Raw genomic sequence first — 15,002 nt, forward strand, 5'->3', positions numbered from 1 at the left:
AAAAAAAATTTAAGAAATAAATTTTAAATAAAATACCTCATTTTTTTTTTAATTTTCCTTTATATCTCTCAAACTCTTGGACCATACCTCTGTTCGTATTTTCTAAATCTCATTTGTTTTATAAGGAAAGATGCTTAATTAGTTGCTTTGATTTTTAAGTCATCCCTTGAAGATATAGATGCAATCATGCAATAGCTATTAATAATTGTTTGGATTCCATGATTCTATTATGCTCTTTGAGTGGCACAGAATTAAATGGTCCTAATCTCTATATTAATTTAACTATTGTTATTTATAATTAACTTTTGAATTTTTTTGTTGAATATATTCTACATTATGTGGGGTTTAATTAGAACTGAAAATATCCTTTTTTTCTCCTATCCGTTCATTTTCTTTATTTATCCTTTACGTTTGTGGGCATCAGATACTTAAAAATAATGTTGCTAAAATATGTGATGCCACGCCAAGAAAAGGAAGAATATATATATATATATATATATATATATATATATATATATATATATATATATATATATATATATATATATATATATATATATATATATATATATATATATTCCATCAAAGTAGTACATTTTTTTAGTGAATTTTAAAACTAGTATTATTTTAATAAGAAAAAAAAATTATAGATCTAGGTAAGTTATCATTGGAAGGACGAGTTCAAATAAAGTTGGGTAAATATTATTATGAACTTTAATATTTTGGTTACGTCCACATTTCAAAATTTATTATTCATGTTATTGTATAAAAATTTATTAAAATAAATAAATACAAAATATGAATGACTACACTAAATTTATGATAAAAAAATATACTTCACAAAATAGAAACAAATATATTTATTATAAAAAAGTTTTAAATAAATATATGTATGTAAAATAATAAATCACTTTTATCTATGAATAAAAAACAAATTACTTAACTCATCAATACAATAATTTTTTCAAAGAGAAAATATGAAAAACTCTGAATCATATGGTTTGGAAAATGTATGCATCCCGTGTAAAGAAATCGTCACCTTGTAATTCGACTCTGGTTTTTAAGTAATCATGATTTATTTGCAATTAAAGTTGGCACACAGCGAAGACCTTTTTCTGCTTAAAAAGTTATACTATGACTTCATGAAGTGATTTAATATGAGTAATTAATTTTTTTTAAAAAAAATAATTATATATTAATCAATAATTTATACTAAATTATGTCAGAAACGAAATATAACAATAAAAAAAATAGAATCATAATATTATTATTATTATTTTAAAATCACTATTGGTATTATCTTGTACTTTAATTTCAATAATAATTCAACAATAAAAAGAGGGCACAATCGATTATTTTTACTGAAAAGTAGATTTGTAACAAGGTGGAAATAGGAAAACCTTAATAAGAAGAATTAATACAAGAAAGGTATAATTAAGAAAGGTATTATTTTCACCACTGTTACTCTTTCTACCATTGATGTTCTGAGAGCCATCCCTGTGGTTGGTGTAAGAGTTTACATCGCCTCCGGAGTTTTGGGCAGCTTCCTCCTCAGCCTGCAGATCTGCAAGCATGTTTCTAAATATAACACTCAAAGCCATATAATTTGCTCATCTTTATCACTTACCTTCTACTACTATTATAGATTCAATTATCACTCAACTCACACACCAATTTATAGATTCAATTCAACTTACCCACTCACTAACCACAGAATCCGGTGCTCTGCTTCTTCACCACGCTATAATATAATTAATAACGTCGTGGCGGTGGTTACGGCGCTGCTGCAAGTTATAATTGGAAGACACCATATAAAGTCTTCAAATTTTCTAACCTCCATCTATATTTGGTTTAAAGAATTTATTTAAATGTTAATAATTTCATTTTTTTTATGAGTTCAATATGTTTTTGTTTTTAAAATTTTTATTTCAATGTTAATTGTATAATTGTTGAAAAACGTGTTTAAAACATCGAATAATTTTAATAAAATTTGGTTAAAATGATTAAATTTATAAATTTTAAATTGATTTAAAATATTAAAAAAAGACAGAATAATTATAATTTTTATTAAAAATTAAAATACCAAAAATATATTTAAATTTTTTATTTACTAAATGTACTCTTTATAAACGTTAAGTTTATTTATAGAGTAATTAATCCAATGAATCAGAAGAATAAGTCATGCTAATTTTTTAGTGCAATGAAATTATTCAAATTGATAATTTTGTCTTTCAACTTAAAATATTTGGAAACGGTTCTTCTTCGTGTTTAAACTCATTGTTTACTAACCTTTTTAATGTCACAAATTTATAGCAAGGACTAAATTGTAAGCATTTAAAGGTTGGTGACTAATATTAATTCAAAAATATAGGAAAGAAAGCAAGTTTAAGCAAAAGTAGAAGATTATTAAAGGAAAAATAAGCTTAATGTTCTTATATCTTATTACTCCATTACTTTAGTTTAATTAAATTAACAATATGGTTGCCTGCTGTCTAGGGATGGCAACGGGGCGGGACGGGTACGGGTATCTTGATCCCATCCCCATCCCCATAATAAAAATTCATCCCCATCCCCATCCCCAAACTCAACGGGTATACAACTTTTGACCCATCCCCATCCCCACCGGGTAACGAGTATTTTCTTATACCCATACCCATACCCATTTTTTTATTGTTCCATATATCAATTAAATATTTTTTATAAAAAAAATTTAAAAATCACACCAACGGAATCATGATACTATCAAAATATTCAATATTAAAATAACATACTCTTTTTGATTTTCAATTTTCATGATGTCAAATATTAAGAAAAATATTATAATAGTATAAATCTCAAATTAAAGTATCAAATAACAACTAAATAAAATTCAAATAATTATATAAAAGCTAAAAAATTACACATTACTAAAATTTTATAATAACCAAAATATTTATTAATTTTACAAATGATCAGTGGTTTCATTTGCATTCGATCCACCTACACATAGAAAAAAAATGAAAAATTAGATATGATATAATAATTGAAATTGAAAATTTTAATTACTAGAATATAATGTACCTTCTTCATCAGATTCATTTTCACTCATGAGAACATCTTTTCCTTTTAATTTTTTAACACCTACAAACACCAAATGTAGAATATTAGATGAGAATTCACAAAAAATACTAACAAAAAATATTAATAAATTTGAGTAGATGGATTCAATGGAGATTGACTGTCATTATTGGAACTTTGAAAGGGAGTTGGTTGTTGTGAACACTGTGGTGGACTTGGTACCTGCAAATCTTGATCTCCTGTGCTCATTTTCTCTAGAAACTAACATACGTAACAAAAAAAATCAAACAAAGTAAAAAGGTTAATTTCTTTTTTAACAAAATATAAAAGGAAAACCAATAATCAAGTTTAAAAATATTTCAAATATTTTTTATACTATTAAAAATTTATATTATACCACTTAAACGAAATAGCACAAATAACAAAATTAAATTAATAATAATTCAAATTTAAACATAGATTCTTCATCTTTTGATCTTGAATTAAATTAAGGATTTATGCAATTGAATACTTAAAATTGAGAATTAAACATTATCATGAAACAAAAAATAAATAATAAATAAAATTATCATAAAGGAGTAAAGATAATTAAATGTGTGACCCAAATTTGAGAATATCCATTTGAACATAACATAACGGAAAAAAAAATGTATAATTAAGATTATGATAAAAGGAAAAGTACCTTGAAGATCTGCTTAAACCTTAAAGAACAAGCCAAACAATTAAAAGAGAGTAAAAAAGTGTATAACCAAAGTAACAAAAAGAAGAGCTACAAAATAAGAGTCAAACATTTTCATGAAAATAAATAAATAAATAAAGATAATCAAATGTGTAACCTAAAAATTATTTCATAGAATGAAATTGAGGAACACCTATTTGAACATAACCATGTACAGAGAGTAAAAATTATGTAATAAGAAGAAGAAAAATTACCTTCAAAATTAAATCTTGAAAAACAAACCAGACAATTGAGAGAGTAAACAAAGTGTATAACAAAAAACAAAGAGAATGAGAAATATGTTATATATATATATATATATATATATATATATATATATATATATATATATATATATATTATATTATATTATATTATATATTATATTACTATGTATATATATATATTATATGTGTGGATATCTTATGTTTATATATATATATATATATATATATATATATATATATATATAATTATTTATATATATTATATTATATTATATATTATATTATTATTACTATGTATATATATTATATGTGTGGATATCTTATGTTTATATATATATATATATATATATATATATATATATTTTTATAGATATATATTTATTTTAAATATATATTATATTATATTATATAATAATATATATTATATTATTATGTATATATATTATATGTATATGCGTAGATATTTTATGCTTTTATATATATATATATATATATATATATATATATATATATATATATTTCTTTTAAATTTTTATAAATTTGTAATGTTATAAATTTGTTTATAAAAGATCTCACTAGTTAAATGATTAATTTGTTTTATACGTATATATTATATATATATATTATATTATATTATTATGTATATATATTATATGTATATTATATTACATGTATATGTGTAAATATATATATATATATATATATATATATATATAAAAGTATATTTTATTTATATGTATATATACTATATTATATTATATTATATTATATTTTATTTTATTTTATGTGTAAATATATTATTTATTTATATATATTTTTTAGATTATTTAATAAATTATAAATAGTTTAGTAATTTAAGCGGGGACGGGTATTTAGGCGGGTATATATATATCCCCATCCCCATCCCCAGTTGAAAATTTCGGGTATTACCCATACCCATACCCATACCCAGTCAAAGCGGGGATTCCCCGTCAAAACGGGGACGGGTTCGGGTGATACCCACGGGCACGGATTTATTTGCCATCTCTACTGTCATTCATAGGCCATACTTACGTACTAATTTATTGAGATGGCGTAATTCAACATCAAATTTACATAAATAAGTATTTTTTTTAAGAAAAATATGGATATAAGTAAAACATGTTTAAAAGCGTGATTTTAAATTGAAGACGTCATACTTTTAAAAGCATTGAGTCATTAAAAATTATAACTATACCAGAATAACAGCTTTTATAATGAACTATTATTGAGTAATTAAAAGTGCTTGAAATATATATATATATATATATATATATATATATATATATATATATATATATATATATATAAAGATATAAAGTTTGACAATAAATATTAATGAATAGTTCAAGACATGATGTGAAAAAAGAGATTCAAATAATAAATTTTGTTACAATAGATTCTCACTCATAATTCTGATATCATAATAAATAAATAAACTTACATTTAATAAAAAATTATTAACTCAATTTTGTAATATAAGCTTTACACAATTCATGTATTATAAATTGATGTGATGTAATTGATTATATTTAAAATATATATCTACTTCTAAAATCGTGAATTTAATCAAAATGGATTACACAAATACTTTTTCTACTGGTTTTTCACCACTTTATTTATATATATATATATATATATATATATATATATATATATATATATATATATATATATATATAAAAGAGGCGGATCATCATAATGACCAAGGGACAATGGCCCCCAAAAATTTTAAATTTTATATAATTGATATATAATTTTTAATATATTTTATATATTTTATATATTTGATACTCTAGAAAAGTTTATACATTTATCGTTCATATTTATTTTTTAATTTTATTTTTTAAGTTAAAATAATTATTTTATTAATATTATGTGATTGTTTATTTAATTTAACAATTCTTTTATTTAGCTATTTTTTAAAATTTAATATTATAAATGAAAATTAATTATAATATAATTATAAAAGTTATTATATTTAATTTTATAACTATAATAATAATAATAATAATAAATTTTTTATTTTTTATTATCATTAAAAAATTAAATACAATATTTTTACTAGTTTATATAAAAATTTTGAGATCATTTTGTTGGTTTCTATTTTCGTTTAAAAATATCAAATTTCCCTCCAATCATTTCAAATCTCAATTTGATTTCGATTTTTTAAAAAATTATGTAATTTGGTCATTTCTTGTTAAATCTCTTAAATCGAATCAATATTTTTATTTTATCAAAATTAAAGTTGTGAGTAAGGATGATTTATTTTGTTGATGTAATGAATATAATTCTAGTGTCAATTTTGATAAAAATCTTAACTTGATTTCAAAAAAGTTTAACTAAAAAGATTAAATTAAATCATATCTGCCACTGAAATATAATCTTTCTACCGTGTTCACAAACCTCTCACCATGGTTGGTTTATGAATTTCCATTACCTTTGGACTTTTGGGCTGCTTCCTCGGCCTCCAGATCAGCCAGTTATAAACCCGCAAATTCTATGTTATCTTAATCACACACTTAAAACTCTCTTATTATTTGTTCATAATGCTTTTAGTTCTATATTTCTATAACAAAAAATAACTCCACAAGATCGATTCACTCTATAACTAAAATGATTAGATATTCATTTATATATATATATATATATATATATATATATATATATATATATATTATATTGTATAAAGTGATCAGATAGAAAAAAACTATATATCTATAATTAGGAAGACATGACGGTTAAAAAGGACATCATCCTAGATTTCAATGTCTGCTTGATCGAAGTCACGTGTTCTAAGTCTTTTAATTTTATCAAAGTCTCTTCAAAAGTTTGTCTCACATGTCATTTGTATCGTCTGGACTGCGAATCGGAAAATCTTAAGTAATTGCTTGTAAGTTTCTCGAGTACGCATTGTTAAGTCTATTGTTACTGTTTCGTAGGGTTGGTTACCCTAAAATACACATTCTGTACACATCAAGGGCATTGCACAAGGTAATAAATTATTCCAAATAACTGGTCGAGGTCTCACGAAGTTAAAGATCAACGACAAGTTGCGCTCAATATGGTGCTTAAACAAGACAGAAAAAGAAAGAAATAAAACTGAATGAAGAAATTTGCTGCAACATCAGAGGTCTTTATTATTAACCACCACAATTACAACATAGTATGGCTTAGGCATCACTGGGAAACCTTTACATTTATTGGTAATATTACAGTATAACACAGTAGACCATAGTGCACAGCAAATAGTAAACGCAGAAAAATATTAGTAGTAGTTATTTGTGGAGGAGTTAAAGCCACCCTCGACGTAGCCTCCGTTGCCATTACCATTGAAAGTGCCACTGTTATGAATCACACGTTCACCGTAGTGGTTTGAGTTGTCATACCTGTTCCGATCGCCTGAATTGGCTCCACTGTTGATTTTTGCATTGGCGAAATTCTGGTTCCCACTGCCATGGTTGTTGAACGAGTCTGAAGTACCATCGTTGTCGAACATCAGCTTCCTCTGACGCCATCGGTATGCCATTCTGATCTCTTACTGCCAAATTGCTCTCTACCTTCTTCTTTTGCTTTCGGACTGCCTTATCGTTACCAACAACTCTAACCAACAATATATAGATGCAAGAAACCGAATCCAATTCTCTTCCTAGGCCACACATGTCTATGCAAATAATTTTCTAACGTTTTTTATTAACAACTTGTACGCACATGGTTGGATAAGAGTTTTGAACGAGCATATATCCATTTTTGATGGGACATCACGGTCTAAAAGTTATTCCATCATATCTAGCGTATGGAAAATATGAAGTATAGAATTCAAAGTTTTATTCTTTTCAGAATGCTAACTTTTTTTTAAAAATTAATCTTCATGTAATTTACATTTTATGTATTTATTATTTTATATATTTTCATTTTTTCTTTTTATGGAATAACACCATAGTCTAAAATTTATTCCATGGTAACGTATGGAAGATAAGAAGTATAGAATTTAAAGTTGAACAACAAGCTTTCCGACTATTAAGACAAATTTGTATTTGAGGTTCTATTTAAAGTAAAACTTGTAAATATGAATCTAATAATTTTTTTTTTCAAATAGGGTCATAGGATGATGTTGTCACGGTGGAGGACGACAGTCGGTTTCTGTTATTTTTTTTTTCAAAAAAACAATGTCATCTTTTATAAGGATAGTTTATCTGTGAAAGGAAAAGTGAAGTCATTCTCATACATGACGAGTTCATTTTTCAATTTTTTTTACGTAATTAATGAATTTTGATTATTTTTTAATTTAAATTTATTGGAAAAATAAATAGTAAAAATAAAAACAAATAATAGAATAAAAATAAATATTAATATATTTTAACATTGATTAAAAATTAAAATACAAAATTTGTAAAACAAAAATTATAAAACTGCATCGTTAAAAATAATGAAAAGTAAAAAATTTAAGAAAAAAATGCAACGTTAAAGAAATAAAAGTGAAAAATTAAAAAAAAAAACCTAAAAAAAAAAAGGAAAAGGCAACTTTACTTTTTTCACGTAACAAAAATGGTTCTCACATAAGACAATTTTGCTTTTCAAAAAGAAAAACGATTGGGTGAAGGACAACTCTACGCTGACGACTTCTGTTTACCAAATAAAATTTTAACGAATTCTATTTTACAAATTTAACGTCAAAAGAATCGTCGGTAAAAAAAACTACTATTAGTCTATATTTCAATAACATCTCTCTTTAACAAACTATTTATACAAGAATGAGAAACCATTCTTAATAATTGAACTACTTACATAAATTTTAAAATTGTACCTATCCGGCCCATGTACTATTATTTAGCAGGCCCAAAACAGTTCAATAACCAAAGAATCCAAATTTGATATTTATATTATATATTAACCTTTCTAAAATAAGTGAAAGATAATATTCAATAGATATATGATAAAAGTAGAAGTCATTCACAATTACTTAGCTCTTTGATCTCATGATTCTTAATCTAAAAAGATTATAAATATATATTATAACATAGAGTACATTCATCTCATAATTGTTTTTACGCACAATTACATTTTTGTTATTTTTATATTTTTATAAGTAATTAATTAAAAATAGAAAGATAATATAATTTAAAATACATGGATATATATGATATAAAAATAATATTAACAAATTTATGTAAAATGTAAATGGTTTTGTTACTTTAAAATATAAAAAAGGTATTCAAACATTCGTTGAAGTCTTCATTCATTTAAGTTCGCATCTAGCTTAAATCTGTATTTGGAAAGCAAAAGTTTCTAGATCAATAATAATTTTGTAAAGATTTTATATATATATATATATATATATATATATATATATATATATATATATATATATATATAAATAAAATAAAATAACAAATTACTGTTGTAACATATTTCTTATATTTATCTATCATATATTTTATATCTCTCATATTTTTACTATTTTTAAAAATTTTCAACAAGTTACAAAAGTTGTGTCATCCATTTTTATTACATTTAATTAGTTTACATATATATATATATATATATATATATATATATATATAATTTATGAAAAACACGTAATATATAATATTAATAATAATAAACCATTAAACCGAAAGTGTTGGAATATGTTCATTATCTAGTGGTGTATGAAGGAATCTCTACTCATGCTGTGCTTTGTGGTTATGTTTGCCTCCGTCACCCCAGTTACGTAAATCACTTAACGTCATGCAACCCACACAACATCGTCGTTTAATAATTTTCGCTTTTAGAAATATGTGATTCTTTCAAGCACGTTCAACGTTTCCAGATATGATATCTCTTAATGCTGAATTGAAAAGAAATAAAGATCTATATTTTAAAACTACGTAAAAGATAGGTAAGATTTAATTTATAATAACAAAGAATTCATCCGAGAATTATTTTTATTTCATAAAGGTTAAATATGAAAAACAAAAACATGCATAACAAGTCATGTCTTTTATTTGACACCAGTTTCAAAATACACAGACTTTACATGTATTTACACTTCTTTTAAAATAGACAGTAAAATTTACCATAAAAAAAACAATTATAATTATCCATTTATTGTTTCTTTGATTTCCTTCATTTATATCCTTTTTTATTAGCATTTTTATTCTATATAGATAGATGAATAAAGACTAAATGATTTAATCATTTGATCTATATCAGCAACATCCAATCTACTGTATAAGATGTAAGAAGCACTATCATGGGAATATTTTTAAGGCTTAGGTTACAGCCGAAAGCAAGTACATTATTTTTTACAGAGAGTAGAGCTAGATAGGGCTCCACTTTTATTATTGGCAATACATTATTATAGCATATAGTCAAATACGGCTTACTTTGGTCCACCGGAGATATTATTGTTGTCGTATTCTTTGGTTGTTTCTTCAATCCCCGAATGATCGATGGGGATATTTTTTCACGCGGTTTTTCTCATCATCGTTCAATGGGATCATCAATATATAGATCGAATAAAGTGAATTTCATGTTTTCCTCCTTATCGCTACCTGGGCTTATGTGTAAATTAATCTTTTACCAAATTAGCTCGTAAAATAATGTTTCTTTATGCTATTTATGCGATGTGACAACTATAATGGTATTATTAAAAAGATTTACATTTTTTATCAATTTTGTTTTGAATTTTTATTTTTTAAAAATATCTATAAATTTTGTTATAAAAAAAATTCGTAAAAAATTATTGTCAATTTTTTTTAAAATATTTTGTATAAAATACTTTTCACAATAAATTTTGTAAAAAATATTTGTAAATTTTATGATTTTATAACAAATAATTATTTATGAAAGAATTACATACCAAATAAAGTTCTTAAAAGAAATAAAAGAAAAAGTTTTTTCTTACAAATTCTTTTAACAAATTTGAAAAAAAAATCTAATATAAATTTTTTTAATAATATACACCTTTTACATAAATAACAAGACATTATAAGTTCAACAAAAATCTCATAATCGTTACACAATAGTCTTTTAGAAATCTTAAGATGGTTTTTTTTAATAACACTCTGTTAATAAGTGAATTTATATTTAATCTAATAAAATTGATTTTAAAAATAACCACCATTAAAAAATAACTACATCTTTATAAATATAACACAATTAAATTTTTTCTAAACTAATTTAAGACATGAAAAACATATATATAATGCAATTTATCTATAATACAAATATAAGTCTAGGTTAATTTGGTTTAGATCAAATTTAACAGAACCATAAATGAAATTCAATTCAATTAATCTAATTAAATTAAATTAAATTTAGTCTAATTGATTCATGAGGTAAATTGACCCAAATAACCACCATTCAATGTAAGGAATAATTTTTCATGGAGATATCGACTTTTGATAGCACGGGATCAAAGTTACATAGATTGACCATCCAATATTAGATATTCAAAGTTTTAAAGTTTTATTCTTATTCCTGATAAATATGAGAAAATAAGTTATTTACTCTGAGTGTGACTTCCCACAATAATACATATAGGAGAATCTATTAGGAGTAGAAGTATACTATGTTATGCTATAAGTTAATATATATATATATATATATATATATATATATATATATATATATATATATATATATATATATATATATATATATATATAAGTATAGCGTGCAATGCCAAATAGTGAGTTCTTATGGACCTTCATAAAAAGGGAAGTTTATAGTTTATCAGAGTTTATAATTTCATCATTTTATATTTCGTGTGATTGTCATAATTTAAATTTAATATTTTGAAATATAACTAACTCTTATCTTAGAGTTACATTTTTTTTTACAAAATATATATATATATATATATATATATATATATATATATTATTTTCTTCTAAAAAGGTAAAAATTTTTAAGAGACCATATATATATTTTAACTCTTAAATTATTGTCATAAACACATTGTGTAATTCGTACCGGAGTTGGAGTGTCACAGTAAAATTTCAAATCTCGTCAATAAGAGATGCTCTATTTAAGTTAGTTGAAGCTAGTGATAATCCTAAAATAAAAAGTAAAGTTGATTGTTTAACAACTTGTGAATTAAATAATTTCAAATTTTTGTTAGGTTTAAATATTTGATATGACATTTATTTGAAGTTAATTCAGTTAGTAAGAATTTACAATCAAAAGGCATTGGTTTATGCCAAGAAAATTGCTTTTGAAATAAATATAGAGCTTAAGTTTCTTTAAAAACGAGTAGTGGTAGGAAGAAACAATTGGTGAAAATATTGATAATGAAATTATAAATATATTTCAAAAATCAATCATTTAGAATTAATTACTTTTTGTACATCTATAATCTATAATCTATAACGATATATAAAAAAATACCTTCTTTTGTGTCCATATCTCATTTTTTTCAGTTTTATCCTTAATTATTATTTTAAAATTTAATTATTATACAAAGAGTTTACCTTTAACCGTTATTTTAAAAATCTCTTCAGTCTTTAACAGTTATTTTAAAAATTTCTTTTGTATGCATATTTTATTTTTCTAATTTTATATTTAACAACTATTTTAAAAATTAATTATATATTTTTTATTGAACTTAACTTAAATTTCTATAAAAATAAAAAGATGATTCCTTCTTTTGTATCCACAATTACTTATTCCTAATTACAATTTACAATATAATTAATTATTTATTTTTTAAGGATTAATGGTTGTTTTCATATGGTTTCTATAAAACTAGTTTAACCGTCATTTTTTTTCATTCATTAACGGTTTCATTTATTCCACTTGTTCCTAATAAATATAAATTTATTATATATGTAAATTTATTGATATTACAATATCATCACCTACTAATATATATAATATCATATATATTTAAAAATTGAATACACACAAGCGTGATAGCGCTTGTGTTTAAGATGGTTGTAGATAAAGCAACTACTATGTTTCAAAGTAGATTTTAACAATTTGAAATATATGAAGATATTTTTTATTTTTTATATAGTGTTAAAAATTAAAGTCACAAGACTATATACTTTTGAAAAAGAAATGTTTAACCATTAAAAAATCTTTGAAACATAATAATCAATCGAAAATGAGTTTTTCAAAGTTAAAGATAATAAAAACTTAATTAAGATTAATAATATCTTAAAAAATTGAACAAATTGGTCTTATTATAGAAAATTTTTCATCACAAAAAACTTGAAAAATAAATTTTAAATAAAAATTGTGATACATGTTAACATAAGTTATTTTATTAAGGTATAAATATACATTTGGTACCCAAACTTTTTCGGAAAGTTCAATGTGGTACCCGAACTTTAGGAATGCTCAATTTGGTACCTCAATTTTCTAAAAAGGTTCAATTTGGTCCTCTCCGTTAAGTTGGAGTTAACACCGTGTCCGTACAGGACACGTGTCAAGCCATGAAATTTTTATTTTTTTTATTTTTTTTTCAAAAAATTATTTTTTTTTCAAAAAATTAATTTTTTTTTCAAAAAATTTAAAAAATTGCCACGTGTCAGTTTATCATCGTGCCACGTGGCAGCTTACAAGCATGACACGTGGCAGTGTAATAGTTGTTTTCAATTTAGTATCCCAATTTAAATTTTTGGTTCAATTTAGTACCCCAATTTTTTAAAATCATTCAATTTCGTTATCTTCCATTTGAGACCAAATTAGTAAATAAGCTTAATTACAACCTATATATACATGTTACAATAACTTTTTATAATATATATACATAAAATCATTTCACCTAAATACTTAAATTATTTTATTTTTTTCATTTTAACCTTTGTAATTTTTTATACATGAAATTTTTTACACTTGTAAAAAATAAAATAATTTGAATATTTAGGTGTAGTGATTTGATGTATAAATTCAAAACAATTATTTTAACATGTTTATATAAATTATAATTAAGCTTATTTACTAATTTGGTCTCAAATAGGAAAGGACGAAATTGGATCATTTTAAAAAATTTGGGTACTAAATTGAACCAAAAATTTAAATTGGGGTACTAAATTGAAAACAACTATTACACTGCCACGTGTCATGCTTGTAAGTTGCCACGTGGCACGATAATAAACTGACACGTGGCAGTTTTTAAAACTTTTTGAAAAAAAAATTAATTTTTTGAAAAAAAATTAAAAAAAAATAAAAATTTCATGGCTTGACACGTGTCCTGTACGGACACGGTGTTAACTCCAACTTAACGGAGAGGACCAAATTGAACCTCTTTAGAAAATTGGGGTACCAAATTGAACATTCCTAAAGTTTGGGTACCACATCGAACTTTCCGAAAAAGTTTGGGTACCAAATGTGTATTTATACCTTTTATTAATAAATAAATAAACTTTACTTTTAAGTTTGTTTTACAAAGTTATTTTATTGTCCTATTGTATAATGCAACATTATATGTATGGACCACTGTCATGACAACATTTTTATGTTGGGTTTGGATTAGGTGACTTAAAAAGGTAATTCATTTATTTGAAGAATTTAAAATTCTTTAACTAAAATGACTTGTTTAGATAAAGTAATTGGAAAGAAATTCAAATTTAAGAAATTTTGGAAGGTATTTCAAATAAATATAATAGAAGAATGTAAAATACCCTAACAAAATATAAGAAATTTGAAATTCCACTCTTTCTCACTCTAGTATCACTCCACTCACAAAGGTCGAGCTGAGTTGGTCAGGATGAAGGTCAAGTCGAGTCACCCCAAGTCAATAGTCAAGTTAAGTCGGGCTCCGCTGAAGGTCGAGCAAAGTTGATCCGAATCAATGGTCGAGGCAAGTCGACCCGGCCAAAGGTCGAGTCGAGTTAGGTTGTGTCGAACTTTGAGACGAGTTGACTTATATTAAAGGTTGAACCGAGTCTGTCTAGGATGAAGGTTGAAATCAACCGATCATAGTAAAGGTCAAGACGAGTTGACCCGGACTAAAGGTTGGGCCTAGCCAACCTAGGTTGAATCTTCAGGAT

Source organism: Vigna unguiculata, chromosome 6 (assembly GCF_037176805.1).
Source record: "Vigna unguiculata cultivar grain cowpea cultivar isolate G323 ecotype 2 chromosome 6, ASM3717680v1, whole genome shotgun sequence".
NCBI classification, from domain to species: Eukaryota; Viridiplantae; Streptophyta; class Magnoliopsida; order Fabales; family Fabaceae; genus Vigna; species Vigna unguiculata.